This window comes from Rhipicephalus microplus, chromosome 8 (assembly GCF_043290135.1).
Source record: "Rhipicephalus microplus isolate Deutch F79 chromosome 8, USDA_Rmic, whole genome shotgun sequence".
NCBI lineage: Eukaryota > Metazoa > Arthropoda > Arachnida > Ixodida > Ixodidae > Rhipicephalus > Rhipicephalus microplus.
Window position 1 is genome coordinate 124978941 of NC_134707.1, and position 21399 is coordinate 125000339.

The 21399-nt window shown below is 47.9% G+C and overlaps 3 non-coding genes across 3 annotated transcripts; all 3 read left to right on the forward strand.

Annotated features, from left to right (window-relative positions):
- Nucleotides 1-6349: 6349 nt before the first annotated feature.
- On the forward strand, nucleotides 6350-6423 carry TRNAN-GUU (transfer RNA asparagine (anticodon GUU)). Its single transcript has one exon. It is a non-coding gene; the product is annotated as a tRNA-Asn (tRNA).
- A 7957-nt stretch (nucleotides 6424-14380) lies between these two features.
- On the forward strand, nucleotides 14381-14454 carry TRNAD-GUC (transfer RNA aspartic acid (anticodon GUC)). The gene has a single exon. It is a non-coding gene; the product is annotated as a tRNA-Asp (tRNA).
- A 5334-nt stretch (nucleotides 14455-19788) lies between these two features.
- On the forward strand, nucleotides 19789-19862 carry TRNAN-GUU (transfer RNA asparagine (anticodon GUU)). The gene has a single exon. It is a non-coding gene; the product is annotated as a tRNA-Asn (tRNA).
- Nucleotides 19863-21399: the final 1537 nt, after the last annotated feature.

Consider the following 21399-nt stretch of genomic DNA (forward strand, 5'->3'; position numbering starts at 1 on the left):
ACAGAGTTTCATGTTTCAGATTCTTCTGCAAGAAAATAACTTTTCAGGCTGAAGTTGGGCAACCGTCTACTACTGCTTCAACACTGTTAGCGCCATTACGTTCGTTGGCACCTCCGCTGCGTCACAGGTAACGAGTCGATTGTTGACTCAAAGGCCGCGCTTACGATAATGATAGCAGTGGTCACAATTTATTAGGCAGCCAAATTGAGACACGGCATGGAGCCCTAGACAATTTTCTGTCACTCTCTGCCCATCATTACAATGCACGTCTTCCCGATGAACAGCTGAAAGCAGCCTCGCAAATGCCAGCGTCGATGGTATAGTGGTTAGCATAGCTGCCTTCCAAGCAGTTGACCCGGGTTCGATTTCTGGCCGACGCACCTTTTCTATGTTGCTTTTTTCTAAGTTGTGTTATAATGTGCAATACGCTGTTTATACTATTGCACGAAAGCCAATCGGCTGTTTGACGGAAACGCGCAACTATTTTAAAAAGTCAGAGTTTCAAGTTTCAGACTCTTCTGCAGCAAAATAACTTCTGAGGTTGATGTTGGGCTAACTTCTACTAATGCTTCACTACTGTTAGCGCTTTTACATTCATTGACATCGCCGCTGCGTCTCAGGTAACGAGTCGATTGTTGACTCAGAGGCCGCGCTTACAATAATGGTAGGAGCGATCACAATTTTATAGGCAGCCAAATTCAGACACGGCAGGGAGCGCCAGCTGATTTTCTGTCATTCTCTGCCAATCGTTACAATGCACGTGTTCCGGATGAACAGCTGAAAGGAGCCTCGCAAATTCCGGCGTTCGTGCTATAGTGGTTAGCATAGCTGCCTTCCAAGCAGTTGACCCGGGTTTGATTCCTGGCCGGCGCAACTTTTCTTTGTTGTTTTTGCTAAGTTATGTTATATTGTGCAATATGCTGTTTATTGCGATGCACGAAAGCCATTCGGCTGTTTGACGAAAACGCCCGACTATTTTAAAAAAGTCAGAGTTTTATGTTTCAGATTCTTCTGCAAGAAAATAACTTTTGAGGCTGAAGTTGGGCAAACGTCTATTACTGCTTCAACACTATTAGCGCCTTTACGTCCATTGACACCTCCGCTGCGTCACAGGTAACGAGTCGATTGTTGACTCAGACGCCGCGCTTACAATAATGGTAGCAGTGACCACAATTTTATAAGCAGCTAAATTCAGACACGGGACGGAGAACCAGGCAATATTCTCTCACTCTCTGCCCATCGTTGCAATGCACGTGTTCCGGATGAACAGCTGAAAGCAGCCTCGCAAATGCTGGCGTCGGTGGTATAGTGGTTAGCATTGCTGCCTTCCGAGCAGTCGACCCTGGTGTGATTCACGGCCGACGCAACTTTTCTTTGTTGCTTTTGCTAAGTTATGGCATATTGTGCTATATGCTGTTTTTCTATTGCACGAAAGCCATTCGGCTGTTTAAAGAAAAAGCCCGACTATTTTAAAAAGTCAGAGTTTCATGTTTCAGATTCTTCTGCAAGAAAATAACTTTTGAGGCTGAAGTTGGGCAACCGTCTACTACTGCTTCAACACTGTTAGCGCCTTTACGTTCGTTGACACCTCCGCTGCGTCACAGGTAACGAGTCGATTGTTCACTCAGAGGCCGCGCTTACGATAATGATAGCAGTGTTCACAATTTATTAGGCAGCCAAGTTCAGACACGGCATGGAGCCCTAGACAATTTTCTGTCACTCTCTGCCCATCGTTACAATGCACGTGTTCCGGATGAACAGCTGAAAGCAGCCTCGCAAATGCTGGCGTCGGTGATATAGTGGTTAGCATAGCTGTCTTCCAAGCAGTTGACCCTGGTTTGATTCCCAGCCGACGCACCTTTTGTATGTTGCTTTTTTCTAAGATGTGTTATAATGTGCAATACGCTGGTTATTCCATTGCACGACAGCCATTCAGCTGTATGACGAAAACGCCCAACTATTTTAAAAAGGTAAAGTTTCTTGTTTCAGATTCCTCTGCAGCAAAATGACTTCTGAGGCTGACGTTGGGCTAACTTCTACTAATGCTTCACTACTGTTAGCGCTTTTACATTCATTGACACCTCCGCTGCGTCTCAGGTAACAAGTCGATTGTTGACTCAGAGGCCGCGCTTACAATAACGATAGCAGTGATCACAATTTTATAGGCCACCAAATAAAGAAACGGCACGAAGCCCCTGCCAATTTTCTGTCACTCACTGCCTATCGTTACAATGCACGTGTTCCGGATGAACAGCTGAAAGCAGCCTCGCAAATGCTGGCGTCGGTGGTATAGTGGTTAGCATAGCTGCCTTCCAAGCAGTTCACCCTGGTTTAATTCCCAGCCGACGCACCTTTTCTATGTTGCTTTTTTCTAAGTTGTGTTATATTGTGCAATACGCTGTTTATACTATTGCACGAAATACACTCGGCTGTTTGACGAAAACACCAGACTATTTGAAAAAGTCACAGTTGCCTGTTTCAGATTCGTCTGCAACAAAATAACTTCTGAGGGTGTAGTTTGGCTAACTTCTACTAATGCTTCACTACTGTTAGCGCTTTTACATTCATTGACACCTCCGCTGTGTCTCAGGTAACGGGTCGATTGTTGACTCAGAGGCCGCGCTTACAATAATGGTAGGAGCGATCACAATTTTATAGGCAGCCAAATTCAGACACGGCAGGGAGCGCCAGCCGATTTTCTGTCATTCTCTGCCCATCGTTACAATGCACGTGTTCCGGATGAACAGGAGAAAGGAGCCTCGCAAATTCCCGCGTCCGTGCTATAGTGGTTAGCCTAGCTGCCTTCCAAGCAGTTGACCCGGGTTTGATTCCCGGGCGACTCATCTTTTCTATGTTGCTTTTTTCTAAGTTGTGTTATAATGTGTAATACGCGCTTTATTCTATTTCACGAAAGCCATTGGGCTATTTTACAAAAACACCCGACTATTTGAAAAAGTCACAGTTGCCTGTTTGAGAATTTTCTGCAACAAAATAACTTCTGAGGGTGATGTTGGGCTAGCTTCAACTAATGCTTCACTACTGTTAGCGCCTTTACGTTCATTCACACCTCCGCTGCGTCACAGGTAACGAGAAGATTGTTGACTCAAAAGTCTCGCTTACAATATAGATAGCAGTGATCACAAGTTTATAGGCAGCCAACTTCAGACACGCCACGGAGCCCCAGCCGACTTCCTGTCACTCTCTGCCCATCGTTACAATGCACTTGTTCCGGATGAACAGCTGAAAGCAGCCTCGCAAATGCTGGCGTCGGTGGTATAGTGGTTAGCATAGCTGCCTTCCAAGCAGTTGACCCTGGTTTGATTCCCAGCCGACGCACCTTTTGTATATTGCTTTTTTCTAAGATGTGTTATATTGTGCAATTTGCTGTTTATACTATATCACGAAAGCCACTCGGCTGTTTGACGAAAACGCCCAACTATTTTAAAATGTCAGAGTTTCATCTTTCAGATTCTTCTGCAGCAAATTAACTTCTGAGGCTGATGTTAGGCTAACTTCTACTAATGCCTCACTACTGTTAGCGCTTTTACATTCATTGACACCTCCGCTGCGTCTCTGGTAACGAGTCGATTGTCGACTCAGAGGCCGCGCTTACAATAATGATAGCAGTGATCACAATTTTATAGGCCGCCAAATAGAGACACGGCACGGAGCCCCAGCCGACTTTCTGTCAGTCTCTGCCCATCGTTTATTGCACGTGTTCCGGATGAACAGCTGAAAGGAGCCTCGCAAATTCTGGCATCTGTGGTATAGTGGTTAGCATAGCTGCCTTCCAAGCAGTTGACCCGGGTCTGATTCCCGGGCGACGCATCTTTGCCATGTTGCTTTTTTCTAAGTTGTGTTATAATGTGCAATACGCTGTTTATACTATTGCACGAAAGCCACTCGGCTGTTTGACGAAAACGCCCAACGATTTTAAAAAGTCAGAGTTTCATGTTTCAGGTTCTTCTGCAGCAAAATAACTTCTGAGGCTGATGTTGGGCTAACTTGTACTAATGCTTCACTACTGTTAGCGCCTTTACATTCTTTGACACCTTCGCTGAGTCACAGGTAACGAGTCGATTGTTGACTCAGAGGCCTCGCTTACAATAATGATAGCAGTGATCAAAATTTCATAGGCAGCCGAATTCAGGCACGGCACCGAGCCCCAGCCAATTTTCTGTCACTCTTTGCCCATCGTTACAATGCACGTGTTCCGGATGAATAGCTGAAACAGCTTCGCAAATGCTCGCGTCAGTGGTGTAGTCGCTAGCATAGCGGCCTTCCAAGCAGTTGTCCCGGATTTGATTCCCGGCCGACGCACCTTTTCTAGGTTGCTTTTTTCTAAGTTGTGTTATAATGTGCAATACGCTGTTTATACTATTGCACGAAAGCCACTCGGCTGTTTGACGAAAACGCCCAACTATTTTAAAAAGTTAGAGTTTCATGTTTCAGATTCTTCTGTAGACAAATAACTTCTGAGGGTGATGTTGGGGTAACTTCTACTAATGCTTCACTATTGTTAGCGCGTTTAAGTTCATTGACACCTCCGCTGCGTCACAGGTAACGAGTCGATTGTTGACGCAGAGGCGTCGCTTACAATAATGGTAGCAGTGATCACAATTTTATAGACAGCCGAACTCAGGCACGGCACCGAGCCCCAGCTAATTTTCTGTCACTCTCTGCCCATCGTTACAATGCACGTGTTCTTGATGAACAGCTGAAGCAGCCTCGAAAATGCTGGCGTCAGTGGTATAGTGGTTAGCATAGCGGCCTTCCAAGCAGTTGTCCCGGATTTGATTCCCGGCCGACACATCTTATTTATGTTGCTCTTTTCTAAGTTGTGTTATATTGTGCAATACGCTGTTTATTCCATTGCACGAAAGCCATTCGGCTGTTTGACGAAAACGCCCAACTATTTTAAAAAGTCAGAGTTTCATGATTCAGATTCTTCTGCAACAAAATAACTTCTGACGCTAAAGTTGGGCTACTTCTACTAATGCTTCACCACTGTTAGCGCCTTTGCGTTCATTGACATCTCCACTGCGTCACAGGTAACGACTCGATATTTGACTCAGAGGCCCCCCTTAGGATAGTGATAGCAGTGATCACAATTTATTATGCAGCCAAATTCAGACACGGCATGGAGCCCTAGAGAATTTTCTGTCACTCTCTGCCCATCTTTACAATGCACGTGTTCCCGATGAACAGCTGAAAGCAGCCTCGCAAATGCCGGCGTCGGTGGTATAGTGGTTAGCATAGCTGCCTTCCAAGCAGTCGACCCTGGTATGATTCCCGGCCGACGCAACTTTTCTTTATTGCTTTGGCTAAGTTATGTTATATTGTGCAATATGCTCTTTATTCCATTGCACGAAAGCAGTTCGGCTGTTTGACGAAAACGCCCGACTATTTTAAAAAGTCACAGTTTCATGTTTCAGATTCTTCTGCAAGAAAATAACTTTTGAGGCTGAAGTTTGGCAAACGTCTACTACTGCTTCAACACTGTTAGCGCCTTTTCGTTCGTTGACACCTCCGCTGCGTCACAGGTAACGAGTCTATGGTTGACTCAGAGAATCACTCACTCAAAGTCCAGCGTTGTTGTCGTTCCGCGGCCCCTGAAGTTTCTCTTCCAGGAAACCTCTGTCGTTCAGGTGCCCCGAAATTTCTCTTCCAGGAAACCTCTGTCGTTCCGCTGTCCCCGAAGTTTCTCTTCCAGGAAACCTCACGTCTTCACTTGGCCGCTCTCCAAGCTTGAAACTTCTTCGCCGGAAACACGTCGGCTTCACACACGCAGCTGATGCCACGCATCTTCGCTCGATAGCGGTAAACACACACGCTTGCCTGTAGCTCGAGTCGTCACCCCTCAGGTGGAAATTATCTTCTTCTCCTGCTTTATCTCTACGGACAAAACCTTCGCCGACTACACGGCGGAATCCCTACGCGCTCTGGCGCTAACTTCCGTCTTCTCCTGATCTCTCATATCGGCTGCTCGATCGAATACCTTCCGCGCAAGGTTCAAGAAAGTTCTCATCCTTTCGTCGGCGCGATACGCAGCGAAGGCTGGGGAGAGGGCCAGTCGGGTCGAAGGCCGTCCGCGATGAATGACGCAACCCGGCATCACCCCGCCCCTTTCCATCTAGACAATTTCAGTGCTTGCTCGGCCGCCGATGAGAGGAGGTTCGTCGGCGATCCAACGCTTCCGAGGGAGAGAGTCGCGCGCCCGGGGAGTCTTTGGATATTTGTTTTTTTTTATCGTTGACCTCGCGGCGTCACTCCGGCGTTTCGTCGCGGGAATTTGGCGGCGCGCCCTTTTTGAGCGCTCGTTCTGTGACAGTGAAAGTGCTGCACTACTGTCTCCGTGGCACAATTGGCTAGCGCGTTCGTCTGTTAATCGAAAGGCTGGAGGTTCGAGCCCTCCCGGGAGCGGTGTGTCGCTTTTTTTTCGCGCTCATAGCTTTAGAGAAATGTTCTGACGGTGGTGAGAGTGGAGCACGACTGTCTCCGTGGCGCGATTGGCTAGTGCGTTCGGCTGTTAGCCGAAAGGTTGGAGGTTTGAGCCAACCCGGGGGCGGTGTGGCGTTTTTTTTCCGCTGATAGCTTTGAAGAAATGTTCTGACAGTGAGGAGAGTGGAGCACGACTGTCTCCGTGGTGCGATTGGCTAGCGCGTTCGGCTATTAACCGAAAGGTCGGAGATTTGAGCCCACCCGGGGGCGGTGTGTCGCTTTTTTTCCCACTGATAGCTTCGGAGAAATGTTCTGACGGTGATGAGATTGGAGCACCACTGTCTCCTTTACGCGATTGGCTAGCCCGTTCGGCCTTTACCCGAAAGGTTGGAGGTTCGAGCCCTCTCGGGAGCAGTGTGTCACTTTTTTCTTTGCGCTGATAGCTTTAGAAAAATATTGTGACGGTGGTGAGGGTGGATTACGACTCTGCCGTGGCACAGTTTGCTAGCGCGTTCAGCGGTTAAACGAAAGTTTGGAGGTTTGAGCCCTCCCAGGCAGTGTGTCGCTTTTTTTGCGCTGATAGCTTTTGAGAAATGTTCTGACGTGCTGAGAGTGCTTCACAACTGTATCCGTGGCGCAATTGTCTGGCGCGTTCGGCTGTTAACCGAAAGGTTGGAGGTTCGAGCCTACCCGGAGGTGGTGTGTCGATTTTTTTCTTTGTGCTGTTACCTTTGGAGAAATGTTCTGACGGAGGTGAGAGTGGAGCACGGCTGTCTCCGTGGCGCAATTGGCTATCGCGTTCGGCTGTTTACCGAAAGGTTGGAGGTTCAAGCCCTCCCGTGAGCGGTGTGTCGCTTTTTTTGCGCTGATAGCTTTTGAGAAATGTTCTGACGGTGGTGAGAGTGGAGCACCACTGTCTCCTTTACGCGATTGGCTAGCCCGTTCGGCCTTTACCCGAAAGGTTGGAGGTTCGAGCCCTCTCGGGAGCAGTGTGTCACTTTTTTCTTTGCGCTGATAGCTTTAGAAAAATGTTGTGACGGTGGTGAGGGTGGAGCACGACTCTGCCGTGGCACAGTTTGCTAGCGCGTTCAGCGGATAAACAAATGTTTGGAGGTTTGAGCCCTCCCGGGAGTGGTGTGTCACCTTTTTGCGCTGATAGCTTTCGAGAAATGTTCTGACAGTGCTGAGAGTGCTTCACTACTCTCTCCATTGTCTAACACGTTCGGCTGTTAATCGAAAGGTTGGAGGTTCCAGCCTACCCGGAGGTGTTGTGTCGCTTTTTTTTCTTTGCGCTGATAGCTTTGGAGAAATGTTCTGACGGTGGTGAGAGTGGAGGTCGGCTGTCTCCAAGGTGCAATTGGCTAGTGCATACGGCCGTAACCAAAAGGTTTGGGGTTCGAGCCCTCGCGGCAGCGGTGTGTCACTTTTTTTCTTTGCGCTGATAGCTTTAAAAAATGTTCCGACGGAGGTGAGTGTCACAGGTCCCGGTAATTCGGGAGGCGATCGCCGGGCTAATTCTAAGGGCTGAAGTATCGGCCCCCGGAAGCGCACCACTAAAGCGTGGACAATTTAGAAGTGGTCCTTTTTGGCGGGCAAGCGGACGCCGGGTTGGCCCAAAGAACTAGTCAGAGCCGAGAGTTGATAAACAAAAAAATTATATTCTTAATACTGGCAGATCAAAACAACACACAAGTTTGCACACTCCACAATAGTTGAGTACAATATGTCAGCAAACAAACAACGTACTACACAGTACAATCAGCCACACTCGAAACAATGGACACAGACAACAATACGCACTACAATGCAGTCTCATGCATTGAACAACCAAGACACTTAAAGACTAAAGAGATAGAAAATCTATTCAGTCCAAAGTTCTTGGAACAAAAGTCTGGATGATACTCTTCCGAGAATTACTCACTGAAAGTCCAGCGTTGTTGTCGTTCCGCTGCCCCCGAAGTTTCTCTTCCAGGAAACCTCGCCGAAGTTTCTCTTCCAGGAAACCTCGCGTCTTCAATTGGCCACTCTCCAAGCTTCAAACTTCTTCGCCGGAAACACGTCGGCTTCACACACGTAGCTGCTGCCACGCGTCTTCGCTCGATAGTGGTAAACACATACTCTTGCCTGTAGCTCGAGTCGTCACCCCTCAGGTGGAAATCATCTTCTTCTCCTGCTTTGTCTCTATGGACAAAACTTTCGCCGACTACACGGCGGAATCCGTACGCGCTCTGGCGCTAACTTCCGTCTTCTCCTCATCTCTCATCTCGGCTGCTCGATTAAATACCTTCCGCGCGAGATTCCAGAAAGTTCTCATCCTTTCGTCGGCGCAATACGCAGCGAAGGCTGGAGAGAGGGCGAGTCGGGTCGAAGGCGGCCCGCGACGGATGACGCAACCCAGCATCACCCCGCCCATTTCCATCTAGCAAACTCCAGTGCTTGCTTGGCCGACGATGAGAGGAGGTTCGTCGGTAAACCCACGCTTCCGAGGGAGAGAGTCGCGCGCCCGGGGAGTCTTTGGATAATTGTTTTCTTTTTTTTTTATCGTTGACCTCGCAGCGTCATTCCGGCGTTTCGTCGAGAGAATTTGGCGGCGCGCCTTTTTTGAGCGCTCGTTCAGTGACACTGCCCCCCACTTTAAGAATATTATCTCATAATATTCAAAACCACACAAACGAGCGCGAACAGTCCCCACGCTCTCAAAGACTGTAACATAGTCCGTCGCTCATGACACATCACATTCACATTAGATCTCTTTATTCAATTGTACATAGTAATTCAATTTCACACACATGAATTATAACCACAGGTGAACGAGTACAACACTCCACCACATATTCCCAACAATACAAATGTACGAAGTCCTTTTATTACAACAGTTGTACAATACTATACATCACGTCACAGTAACAGAAATTTTGATTCACTCGACAAACAGTTGTGACACAGGACAACAACCACATTAACTTAACATATAGCACTGTCAAACACATTTCGATTCGTCCTCAACACTTATCCTGTGCATTTCGAACGGCGCTTGCGCCCTTTTTTGCGGTGTTCGCTTGATCTCTTCTTGTGTTTCCACGTTCTTTTTCGGCGAGCCCTTTCCAACGACGGTATCTGAGGCAGCGTCTCAGCCATCGTTGTAACTTTCGACACCGTTAACGGTGTTAACGAAAAGTTAAAACAGAAGGTTTTAACAGAAGGTTTTAACAGAAAGAGTTAAAACAAAAGGTTTTTCCTGTGCCCCTGTACCGTTCAAGGTATGAAATATCATATGGTCATGACGTACTAAAGCGAGACAAAACTTGTGTATACCACCCAATGTGAAAACCTTCTTTTTTAAACTTCATACGGGAACCTTGTCAGTTAAAACGTGGCTTGAAGAGAGAGGAATGTATGTATTATAGGGAAGCAGCTGTCTTTTGTGTAACAAACCTGAGACCATTGAACATGTGTTTATTGATTGTGGGAACGCTATTTTTTTGGGACATTTTACAGAGGACTTTAAAAAAAGATTTACCTCTTACTTCATATGGAACTCGTTTTTGTCTTGTGATAGTTGTGTTCAAAATTTGGATGTTATATTTGTACTTGGTCTTCATTCGGTTTGGCGTAGTATGCTATCGTACAGAGAGTGTGATGTGAGAGTTCTATCCGTTAATGAGTGTTTCGTGGAAGCTGTTATAAAAGTGCGAGATGTGTATAAGACTACCGACTGTGTTGAAGATGTAATATGTTCGTTTGACGCGTTATCACGCATGAAACACGTGTGATAGTGATTGTCATATTAGCTTGACCTGTAGTCAAAAAGGCAATAAAAAAAAAGACTGTCTCCGTGGCGCAATTGGTTAGCGCGTTCGGCCGTTAACCGAAATGTTGGAGGTTCGAGCTCTCCCGGGAGAGGTGTGTCGCTTTTTTTCTTTGCGCTGATAGCTTTGAAGAAATGTTCTGACGGTGGGGAGAGTGGAGCACGACTGTCTCTGTGGCGCGATTGGCTAGCGCGTTCGGCTATTAGCCGAAATTTTGGAGGTTTGAGCTCACCCGGGGGCGGTGTGTCGCTTTTTTTTTCCGCTGAAAGCCTTTGAGAAATGTTCCGACGATGGTGAGAGTGGAGCACGACTGTCTCCATGGCGCAATTGGCTAGCACGTTCGGCTTTTAACCGAAATGTTGGAGGCTCAAGCCCTCCCGAGAGTGGTTTGTCGCTTTTTTTCTTTGTGCTGATACCTTTGAAGAAATGTTCTGACGGTGGTGAGAGTGCTCAACTACTGTCTCAGTGGCGCAATGGGCTAGCGCGTTCGGCTGTTAACCAATGGGTTGGAGGTTCGAGCCTACCCTGGGGTTGTGTGTCGCTTTTTTTTGTGCTGGTAGCTTTGGAGAATTGTTCTGACGGTGTTGAGAGTAGAGTATGACTGTCTCCGTGGTGCATTTGGCTAGCGCGTTCGGCTGTTAACCGAAAGGTTGGAGGTTCGAGCCCTCCCAAAACGGTTTGTCGCTTTGTTTCTTTGCGCTGATAGCTTTCGAGAAATGTTCTGACGGTGCTGAGAGCGAAGCATGACTGTCTCCGTGGCGCAATTCTCTAGCGCGTTCGGCTGTTAGCCGAAAGGTTGGAGGTTCAAGCCTACGCGGAGGTGGTGTTTCGCTTTTTTTTTCTTTGCGCTGATAGCTTCGGAGAAGTGTTGTGATGGTGGTGAGAGTGGAGCACGACAATCTCCGTGGCTCAATTGGCTAGCGCGTTCGGCTGTTGACCGAAAGGTCAGAGGTTCGAGCCCTCCCGGGAGCAGGGTGTCGCTTTTTTTCTTTGCGCTGATTGCTTTGGAGAAATGTTCTGATGGTGGTGAGAGTAGAGCATGACAATCTCCGTGGCGCAATTGGCTAGCGCGTTCAGCTGTTAACCGAAAGGTTGGAGGTTCGAACCTACCCGGGGGGCGGTTTGTCGCTTTTTTTGCGCTGATAGCTTTTGAGAAATGTTCTGACAGTGGTGAGAGTAGAACATGACTGTCTCCGATATGCAGTAGGCTAGCGCGTTCGGCTGTTGACCGAAAGGTTGGAGGTTCGAGCCTACCCGGGGGCGGTGTGTCGCTTTTTTTTGCGCTGATAGCTTTTGAGAAGTGTTCCGACGGCGGTGAGAGTCGAGCACGACTGATTCCTAAAGGGAAAGAGCAACATGTTTTACGCAAAGTGACAGGATACAGGCCAATCACGCTAACAAACGTAAATTATAAGGTGTTTATGAAAGTTCTGGCTAGAAGGTTGCAAGGAGTTATATACAAGTTGGTCGGGTCACATCAGACTTGCGGCATCAAGCGTCGGAGCATATTTACGAATATTCAGGTTGCCAGGAGCATTTTGGAGTATTGTGACGCTGCGCTTCTGAAAGTAGCTATGTTGCAACTTGATCTAGCCGAAGCTTTCGACATGGTTCAACACAATGTACTCTTCATGCTAGCTGAGTACGTTGGCCTTGGTGCGATCGTATGTAAAGGTAATAAATTGGCATACAAAAATTCAACCGCAAATTTATTTGTAGATAGAGAACTCTCAAGGCGCATACAAGTACTTTCCTCTGTGCGCCAGGGGTGTCCTTTCGGTCCTTTGCTATTCGCTCTATTTTTTGGAATCATTGTGTCAGAAAGTGATTCACCATGCAGGTATAATGGTTTCAGGTTGCAGTCATGTGAAGTGCGTGTTTTGGCATACGCCGTCGATATTGCCTTTTTTGCAGTTGATAGTGAGAGTGTTACTTCGTTATTAAAAATCACTCAAAGGTTTTGTGACACGAGTGGAAGTTTAATGAACAAAGAAAAAAGCATTGGTTTATGGCATGGTAATTCAGACTTTACGCCCAGTTCCTTCGGAAATATTCAGTGGCCCACGACGCCTAGTCGTTACCTTGGGATACCATTGGACAGGTATCAAGACAGTGAAGCATTTTGGCTTGAAAAGGCTGAAGAACTGTGCGCGACCGCCGAAGGATGGGGTGGTCGTGGCTTATCAATTTTCTCTTGGTCACCTGTATGACACGTGTTTCTGGCTGCTAAAATTATGTACCTTTTGCAAGTACTTAGTTGTAAGCGTAAAACCATTCACAAAGTCCACAGGATATTCGCCACGTTCATCTGGAGCTCTACGTGAGAGAGAACATCTAGAACGAACTTGTTTCGGCGAGTAAAGCAAGGAGGGCTGTCTCTGTGCCATCTGTTTCTTAATCAAGTAATATCGCGTTTCCTGCTCATTGGAGACCAGAGAGACTCTTTTTTTACGTTCTTTATTCTAAACAACGCTGTTACACCACATGCCTGACTTCTTTGTATCTTCAGACAGGCGAGAACGACGCACCTTGTCACCGTTCTTGCGCAAAGTTGTGTTCTCATATCGTTTCTTAAGGGCGAGGTTTTCGATAGATTACCTAACTAATGTGAAAAGAAAGCGCCTAAGGAAGACTTAATACAAAATGTTTTTTCTGTACCCCTGTACCGTTCAAGGTATGAAAAATCATATGGTCATGACGTACTAAAGCGAGTGAAAAACATGTGTATACCACCCAATGTGAAAACCTTATTTTTTAAACTTCATACGGGAACCTTGTCAGTTAAAACATGGCTTGAAGAGAGAGGAATGTATGTACCATAGGGAAGCAGCCGTCTCTTGTGTAACAAACCTGAGACCATTGAACATGTGTTTATTGATTGTGGGAACGCTATTTTCTTTTGGGACATTTCACAGAGGACTTTAAAAAAAGATGTACCTCTTACTTCTAATGGAACTCGTTTTTGTCTTGTAATAGTTCTGTTCAAAATTTGGATGTTATATTTGTACTTGGTCTTCATTTGGTTTGGCGTAGTATGCTATCGTACAGACAGTGTGATGTGAGAGTTCTATCCGTTAATGAGTGTTTCGTGGAATCTGTTATAAAAGTGCGAGATGTGTATAAGACTACCGACTGTGTTTAAGATGTAATATGTTTGTTTGACGCGTTATCACGCATGAAACCCGTGTGTTAGTGATTGTCATATTAGCTTGACCTGTATTCAAGAAGGCAATAAAGAAAAAAAAAAGACTGTCTCCGTGGCGCAATTCGCTAGCGCGTTCGGCTGTCAACCGAAAGGTTGGAGGCTCGAGCCCTCCCGGGTGTGGTGTGTCGCTTTTTTTCTTTGTGCTGATAGCTTTGGAGAAATGTTCTGACGGTGTTGAGAGTCGAGCACGACTGTCTCCGTGGCGCAATTGGCTAGCGCGTTCGGCCGTTATCCGAAATGTTGGAGGTTCGAGCCCTCCCAAAAGCGATGTGTCGCTTTTTTTCTTTGCGCTGATAGCTTTGGAAAAATGTTCTGACGATGGTGAGAGTGGAGCACGACTGTGTCCGTGGCCCAATTGGCTAGCGCGTTCGGCTGTTAACCGAAAGGTTGGAGGTTCGAGCCCTCCCAAAAGCGGTGTGTCGCTTTCTTTCTTTGCGCTGATAGCTTTGGAGAAATGTTCTGAAGGTGTTGAGAGTAGAGCACGACTGTCTCCGTAGCGCATTTGGCTAGCGCGTTCGGCCGTTAACCGAAATGTTGGAAGTTCGAGCCCTCCCAAAAGCGATGTGTCGCTTTGTTTCTTTGCGCTGATAGCTTTGAACAAATGTTCTGATGGTGGTGAGAGTGGAGCACGACTGTCTCCGTGGCGCAATTGGCTTGCGCTTTCGGCTGTTAACCGAAAGATTGGAGGTTCGAGAGTACCCGGGGCGGTGGGTCGCTTTGTTTTGCGCTGATAGCTTTTGAGAAATGTTCTGACGGTGGTGAGAGTGGAGCACGACTGTCTCCGTTACGCAATTGGGTAGCGCGTTCGGCTGTTGACCGAAAGGTTGGAGGTTCGAGCCTACCCGGAGGTGGTGTTTCGCTTTTTTTTCTTTGCACTGATAGCTTCGGAGAAATGTTCTGATGGTGGTGAGAGTGGAGCACGACAATCTCCGTGGCGCAATTGGCTAGCGCGTTCGGCTGTCGACCGAAAGGTTGGAGGTTTGAGCCCTCCCGGGAGCAGGGTGTCGCTTTTTTTCTTTGCGCTGATTGCTTTTGAGAAATGTTCTGACGGTGGTGAGAGTGGAGCACGACTGTCGCCGTTACGAAATTGGCTAGCACGTTCGGCTGTTGACCGAGAGGTTGGAGGTTCGAGCTCTCCCGGAAGCGGTGTGTCGCTTTTTTTCTTTTCGCTGATTGCTTTGGAAAAATGTTCTGATAGTGGTGAGAGTGGAGCACGACAATCTCCGTGGCGCAATTGGCTAGCGCGTTCGGCTGTTAACCGAAAGGTTGGAGGTTCGAACCTACCCGGGGGCGGTGTGTCGCTTTTTTGCGCTGATAGCTTTTGAGAAATGTTCTGACGGTGGTGAGAGTGGAACACGACTGTCTCCGTTAGGCAATTGGCTAGCGCGTTCGGCTGTTGACCGAAAGGTTGGAGGTTCGAGCCCTCCCGGGAGCAGTGTGTCGCTTTTTTTCTTTGCGCTGATTGCTTTGGAGAAATGTTCTGATGGTGGTGAGAGTCGAGCACGACTGTCTCCGTTACGCAATCGGCTAGCGCGTTCGGCCGTTAACCGAAATGTTGGAGGTTCGAGCCCTCCCAAAAGCGATGTGTCGCTTTATTTTCTTTGCGCTGATAGCTTTGGAAAAATGTTCTGACGATGGTGAGAGTGGAGCACGACTGTGTCCGTGGCACAATTGGCTAGCGCGTTCGGCGGTTAAACGAAAGTTTGGAGGTTCGAGCCCTCCCAGGCAGTGTGTCGCTTTTTTTGCGCTGATAGCTTCCGAGAAATGTTCTTACGGTGGTGAGAGTGGAGCACGACTGTCTCCGTGGCGCAATTGTCTAGCGCGTTCAGCTGTTAACCGAAAAGTTGGAGGTTCCAGCTTACCCGGAGGTGGTGTGTCGCTTTATTGTCTTTGCGCTGATAGCTTTGAACAAATGTTCTGATGGTGGTGACAGTGGAGCACGACTGTCTCCGTGGCGCAATTGGCTTGCGCTTTCGGCTGTTAACCGAAAGATTGGAGGTTCGAGAGTACCCGGGGGCGGTGGGTCGCTTTGTTTTGCGCTGATAGCTTTTGAGAATTGTTCTGACGGTGGTGAGAGTGGAGCACGACTGTCTCCGTTACGCAATTGGGTAGCGCGTTCGGCTGTTGACCGAAAGGTTGGAGGTTCGAGCCCTCCCGGGAGCGGTGTGTCGCTTTTTTTCTTTGCGCTGATAGCTTTGGAGAAATGTTCTGATGGTAGTGAGAGTGGAGCACGACAATCTCCGTGGCGCAATTGGCTAGCGCGTTGGGCTTTTAACCGAAAGGTTGGGGATTCGAGCCTACCCGGGGGCGGTGTGTCGCTTTTTTTTGCCCTGGTAGCTTTTGAGAAGTGTTCTGACGGTGGTGAGAGTGGAGCACGAGTGTCTCCTGTACGCAATTGGCTAGCGCGTTTGGCCTTTAACCGAAAGGTTGGAGGTTCGAGCCCTCCCGGGAGCAGTGTGTCGCTTTTTTTCTTTGCGCTGATAGCTTTTGAGAAATGTTCTGACGGTGGTGAGAGTCGAGCTCGACTGATTCCTAAAGGGAAAGAGCAACAAGTTTTACGCAAAGTGACAGGACACAGGCCAATCACGCTAACAAACGTAGATTATAAGGTGTTTATGAAAGTTCTGGCTAGTAGGTTGCAAGGACTTATATAGAAGTTGCTCAGGTCACATCAGACTTGCGGCATCAAGTGTAAGAGCATATTCACGAATATTCAGGTTCCCAGGAGCATTTTGGAGTATTGTGACGCTGCGCTTCTAAAAGTAGCTATGTTGCAAATTGATCTAGCCAAGGCTTTCGACATGGTTCCACACAATATACTCTTCGAGCTAGCTGAGTACGTGGGTCTTGGTGCGATCATATGTAAAGGTATTAAATTGGCATACAAAAATTCAACCACAAATTTAATTGTAAATAGAGAACTCTCAAGGCGCATACAAGTACTTTCCTCCGTGCGCCAGGGGTGTCCTTTGAGTCCTTTGCTATTCGCTCTATTTTTGGAACCATTGTGTCAGAAAGTGATTCATCATGCAGGGATTAATGGTTTCAGGTTGCAGTCATGTGAAGTGCGTGTTTTGGCATACGCCGACGATATTGCCTTTTTTACAGTTGATAGAGAGAGTGTCACTTCGTTATTAAATATCCCTCAAAGGGTTTGTGACACGAGTGGAAGTTTAATGAACAATGAAAAAAGCATTGGTTTATGGCATGGTTATTGGGACCTTACGCCTAGTTCCTTTCGAAATACTCAGTGGCTCACGACGCCTAGTCGTTACCTAGGGGTGCCATTGGACAGGTATCAAGACAGTGAAGCATTTTGGCTTGAAAAGGCTGAAGAACTGCGCGCGACCACCGAAGGATGGAGCGGTCGTGGCTTATCAATTTTCTCTCTGTCAGCTGTATGCAACATGTTTCTGGCTGCTAACTTTATGTACTTTTTGAGTGTACTTATATGTAAGCGTAAAACCATTCACAAAGTCAACAGGATATTCGCCACGTTCATCTGGAGCTCTACGTGGGAGAGAACATCTAGAACAAACTTGTTTCGGCGAGGTAAGCAAGGAGGGCTGTCTGTGTGCCATCTGTTGCTTAATCAAGTAATATCACGTTTCCTGCTCATTAGAGGCCAGAGAGACTCTTTTTTACGTTCTTTATTTCAAACAATGCTGTTACACCACATACCTTACTTCTTTGTATCTTAAGACAGCCGAGAACGACACACCTTGTCACCGTTCTTGCGCGAAGTTGTGTTCTCATATCGTTTCTTAAGGGCGAGGTTTTCGATAGATTACCTAACTAATGTGAAAAGAAAAGGCCTTATGAAAGACTTAATACAAAATGTTTTTCCTGTGCCCTGTACCGTTCAAGGTATGAAAAATAATAAGGTCATGACGTACTAAAGCGAGTGAAAAACATGTGCATACCACCCATTGTGAAAACCTTCTTTTTTAAACTTCATACGGGAACCTTGTCAGTTAAAACGTGGCTTGAAGAGACAGGGATGTATGTACTATGGGGAAGCAGCTGTCTCCTGTGTAACAAACCTGAGACCATTGAACATGTGTTTATTGATTGTAAGAACGCTATTCTCTTTTGGGACATTTTACGGAGGACTTTAAAAAAAGATTTACCTCTTATTTCATATGGAACTCATTTTTTGCCTTGTGATAGTTCCGTGCAAATTTTGGATGTTATATTTGTACTTGGTCTTCATTCGGTTTGGCGTAGTATGCTATCGTACAGACACTGTGATGTGAGAGTTCTATCCGTTAATGAGTGTTTCGTGGAAGCTGTTATAAAAGTGCGAGATGTGTATAAGACTACCGAGTGCGTTGAAGATGTAATATGTTCATTTGACGCGTTATCACGCATGAAACACGTGTGATAGTGATTGTCATATGAGCTTGACCTGCAGTCAAGAAGGCAATAAAAAAAAAGACTGTCTCCGTGGTGCAATTGGATAGCGCGTTCGGCTGTTAACCGAAAGTTTGGAGGTTTGAGCGCACCCGGGGGCGGTGTGTCGCTTTTTTTCTTTGCGCTGAGAGCTCTGAAGAAATGTTCTGACGGTGGTGAGAGTGGAGCATGACTGTCTCCATGGCGCAATTGGCTAGCGCGTTCGGCTGTTAACAGAAAGGTTGGAGGTTCGAGCCCTCCCAAAAGCGGTGTGTCGCTTTTTTTCTTTGCGCTGATAGCTTTGGAAAAATGTTCTGACGACGGTGAGAGTGGAGCACGACTGTCTCCGTGGCACAATTGGCTAGCGCGTTCGGCTGTTAAGCGAACGTTTGAAGGTTCGAGCCGTCCCGGAAGTGGTGTGTCCCTTTTTATTTCTTCGCGCTGATAGCTTTGAAAAAATGTTCTGACGGAGGTGAGAAAGCTGCAATACTGTCTCCGTGGCACATTTGGCTAGCGCGTTCGGCTGTTAACCAATGGGTTGGAGGTTCGAGCCTACCCGGGGGTTGTGTGTCGCTTTTTTTTTGTGCTGATAGCTTTGGAGAATTGTTCTGACGGTGTTGAGAGTGGAGCACGACTGTCTACATGGCGCAATTGGCTAGCGCGTTCGTCTGCTAACCGAAAGGTTAGAGGTTTGAGCCCTCCAAAAAGCGGTGTGTCGCTTTTTTTCTTTGCGCTGATAGCTTTGAAAAAATGTTCTGATGGTGGTGAGAGTGGAGCACGACTGTCTCCGTGGCTCAATTGGCTAGCGTGTTCGGCTGTTATTCGAAAGGTTGGAGGTTCGAGCCTACCCGGGGGCGGTGTGTTGCTTTTTTTTGCGCTGATAGCTTTTGAGAAATGTTCTGACGGTATTGAGAGTGGAGCACGACTGTCTCCGTTACGCAATTGGCAAGCGCGTTCGGCTGTTGACCGAAAGGTTGGAGGTTCGAGCCCTCCCGGGAGCGGTGTGTCGCTTTTTTTCTTTGCGGTGATGGCTTTGGAGAAATGTTCTGATGGTGGTGAGAGTGGAGCACGACAATCTCCGTGGCGCAATTGGCTAGCGCGTTCGGCTTTTAACCGAAAGTTTGGAGGTTCGAGCCTACCCGGGGGCGGTGTGTCGCTTTTTTTTGCGCTGATAGCTTTTGAGTAATGTTCTAACAGTGGTGAGAGTGGAGCACGACTGTCTCCGTTACGCAATTGGCTAGCGCGTTGGGCCTTTAACCGAAAGGTTGGAGGTTGGAGCCCTCCCGGGAGGAGTGTGTCCCTTTTTTTCTTTGCGCTGATAGCTTTGAACAAATGTTCTGATGGTGGTGAGAGTGGAGCACGACTGTCTCAGTGGCGCAATTGGCTAGGGCGGTCGGCTGTTAACCGAAAGGTTGGAGGTTCGAGCCTACCCGGGACTGGTGTGTCGCTTTTTTTTCTTTGCGCTTATAGCTTTGGAAAGATGTTCTAACTGTGGTGAGAGTCGAGCACGACTGTCTCCGTGGCGCAATTGGCTAGCGCGTTCGGCCGTTAACCGAATTGTTGGAGGTTCGAGCACTTCCGGGAGCGGTATGTCGCTATTTTTCTTTGCGCTGATGGCTTTGGAGAAATGTTCGGACGGTGGTGAGAGTGGAGCACGACTGTCTCCTTGGCGCAATCGGCAAGCGCGTTCGGCTGTCTAGCGAAAGGTTGGAGGGAAGCGGTGTGTCACTTTTTTTTGTCCGCGCTTATAGCTTTGAAAAAATGTTCTGACGGAGGTGAGAAAGCTGCACTACTGTCTCCGTGGCACAATTGGCTAGCGCGTTTGGCTGTTAATCGAAAGGCTGGAGGTTCGAGCCCTCCCGGGATAGGTGTGTCGCTTGTTTTCTTTGCGCCGATAGCTTTGGAGAAATGTTCTGACCGTGGTGAGAGTGGAGCACGACTGTCTCCGTAGCGCAGTTGGCTAGCGCGTTCGGCTGTTAACCTAAAGTTTGGAGGTTCGAGCCCTCCCGGGAGCAGTGTGTCGCTTTTTTGCGCTGATAGCTTTCGAGAAATGTTCTGACGGTGGTGAGAGTGGAGCACGACTGTCTGCGTGGCGCAATTGGCTAGCGCGTTTGGCTGTTAATCGAAAGGCTGGAGGTTCGAGCCCTCCCGGGAGCAGTGTGTCGCTTTTTTTGCGCTGATATCTTTCGAGAAATGTTCTGACGGTGGTGAGAGTGAGCACGACTGTCTCCGTGGCGCAAATGTCTAGCGCGTTCGGCTGTGAACCGAAAGGTTGGACACTCCAGCCTACCCGAAGGTGGTGTGTCGCTTTCTTTTTCTTGGCGCTGATAGCTTTGGAGAAATGTTCTGATGGTGGTGAGAATGAAGCACGACTGTCTTCGTGGCATAATTGGCTAGCACGTTCGGCTGTTAACCGAAAGGTTGGAGGTTCGAGCCCTCCCAAAAGTGGCGTGTCGCTTTTTTTCTTTGCGCTAATAGCTTTGGAAAAATGTTCTGACGACGGTGAAAGTGGAGCACGACTATCTCCGTGGCACATTTGGCTAGCGCGTTTAGCTGTTAAGCGAAAGTTTGAAGGTTCGAGCCCTCCCGGAAGCGGTGTGTCACTTTATTTTCTTCGCGCTGATAGCTTTGAAAAAATGTTCTGACCGTGGTGAGAGTGGAGGACGACTTTCTCCAAGGCGCAATTGGCTAGCGCGTTCGTCTGTTAACCGAAGGGTTAGAGGTTCGAGCCCTCCAAAAAGCGGTGTGTCGCTTTTTTTCTTTGCGCTGATAGCTTTGGTAAAATGTTCTGATGGTGGTGAGAGTGGAGAACGACAATCTCCGTGGCGCAATTGGCTGGCGCATTCGGCTGTTAACCGAAAGGTTGGAGGTTCGAGCCCTCCCAGGAAGTGTGTCACTTTTTTTGCGCTGATAGCTTTGAGAAATGTTCTGACGGTGGTGAAAGTGGAGCACGACTGTCTCCGTGGCACAATTGGCTAGCGCGTTCGGCTGTTAATCGAAAGGTTGGAGGTTCGAGCCTACCCTGGGGAGGTGTGTTGCTTTTTTTGCGCTGATAGCTTTTGAGAAATGTTCGGACGGTATTGAGAGTGGAGCACGACTGTCTCCGTTACGCAGTTGGCAAGCGCGTTCGGCTGTTGACCGAAAGGTTGGAGGTTCGAGCCCTCCCGGGAGCGGTGTGTCGCTTTTTTTCTTTGCGGTGATGGCTTTGGAGAAATGTTCTGATGGTGGTGAGAGTGGAGCACGACAATCTCTGTGGCGCAATTGGCTAGCGCGTTCGGCCTTTAACCGAAAGGTTGGAGGTCGGAGCCCTCCCGGGAGAGGTGTGTCGCTTTTTTTCTTTGCGCTGATGGCTTTGGAGAAATGTTCTGATGGTGGTGAGAGTGGAGCACGACAATCTCCGTGGCGCAATTGGCTAGCGCGTTCGGCTGTTAACCGAAAGGTTTGAGGTTCGAGCCTACCCGGGGGCGGTGTGTCACTTTTTTTTGCGCTGATAGCTTTGGAGAAATGTCCTGACGGTGGTGAGAGTGGAGCACGACTGTCTCCGTTACGCAA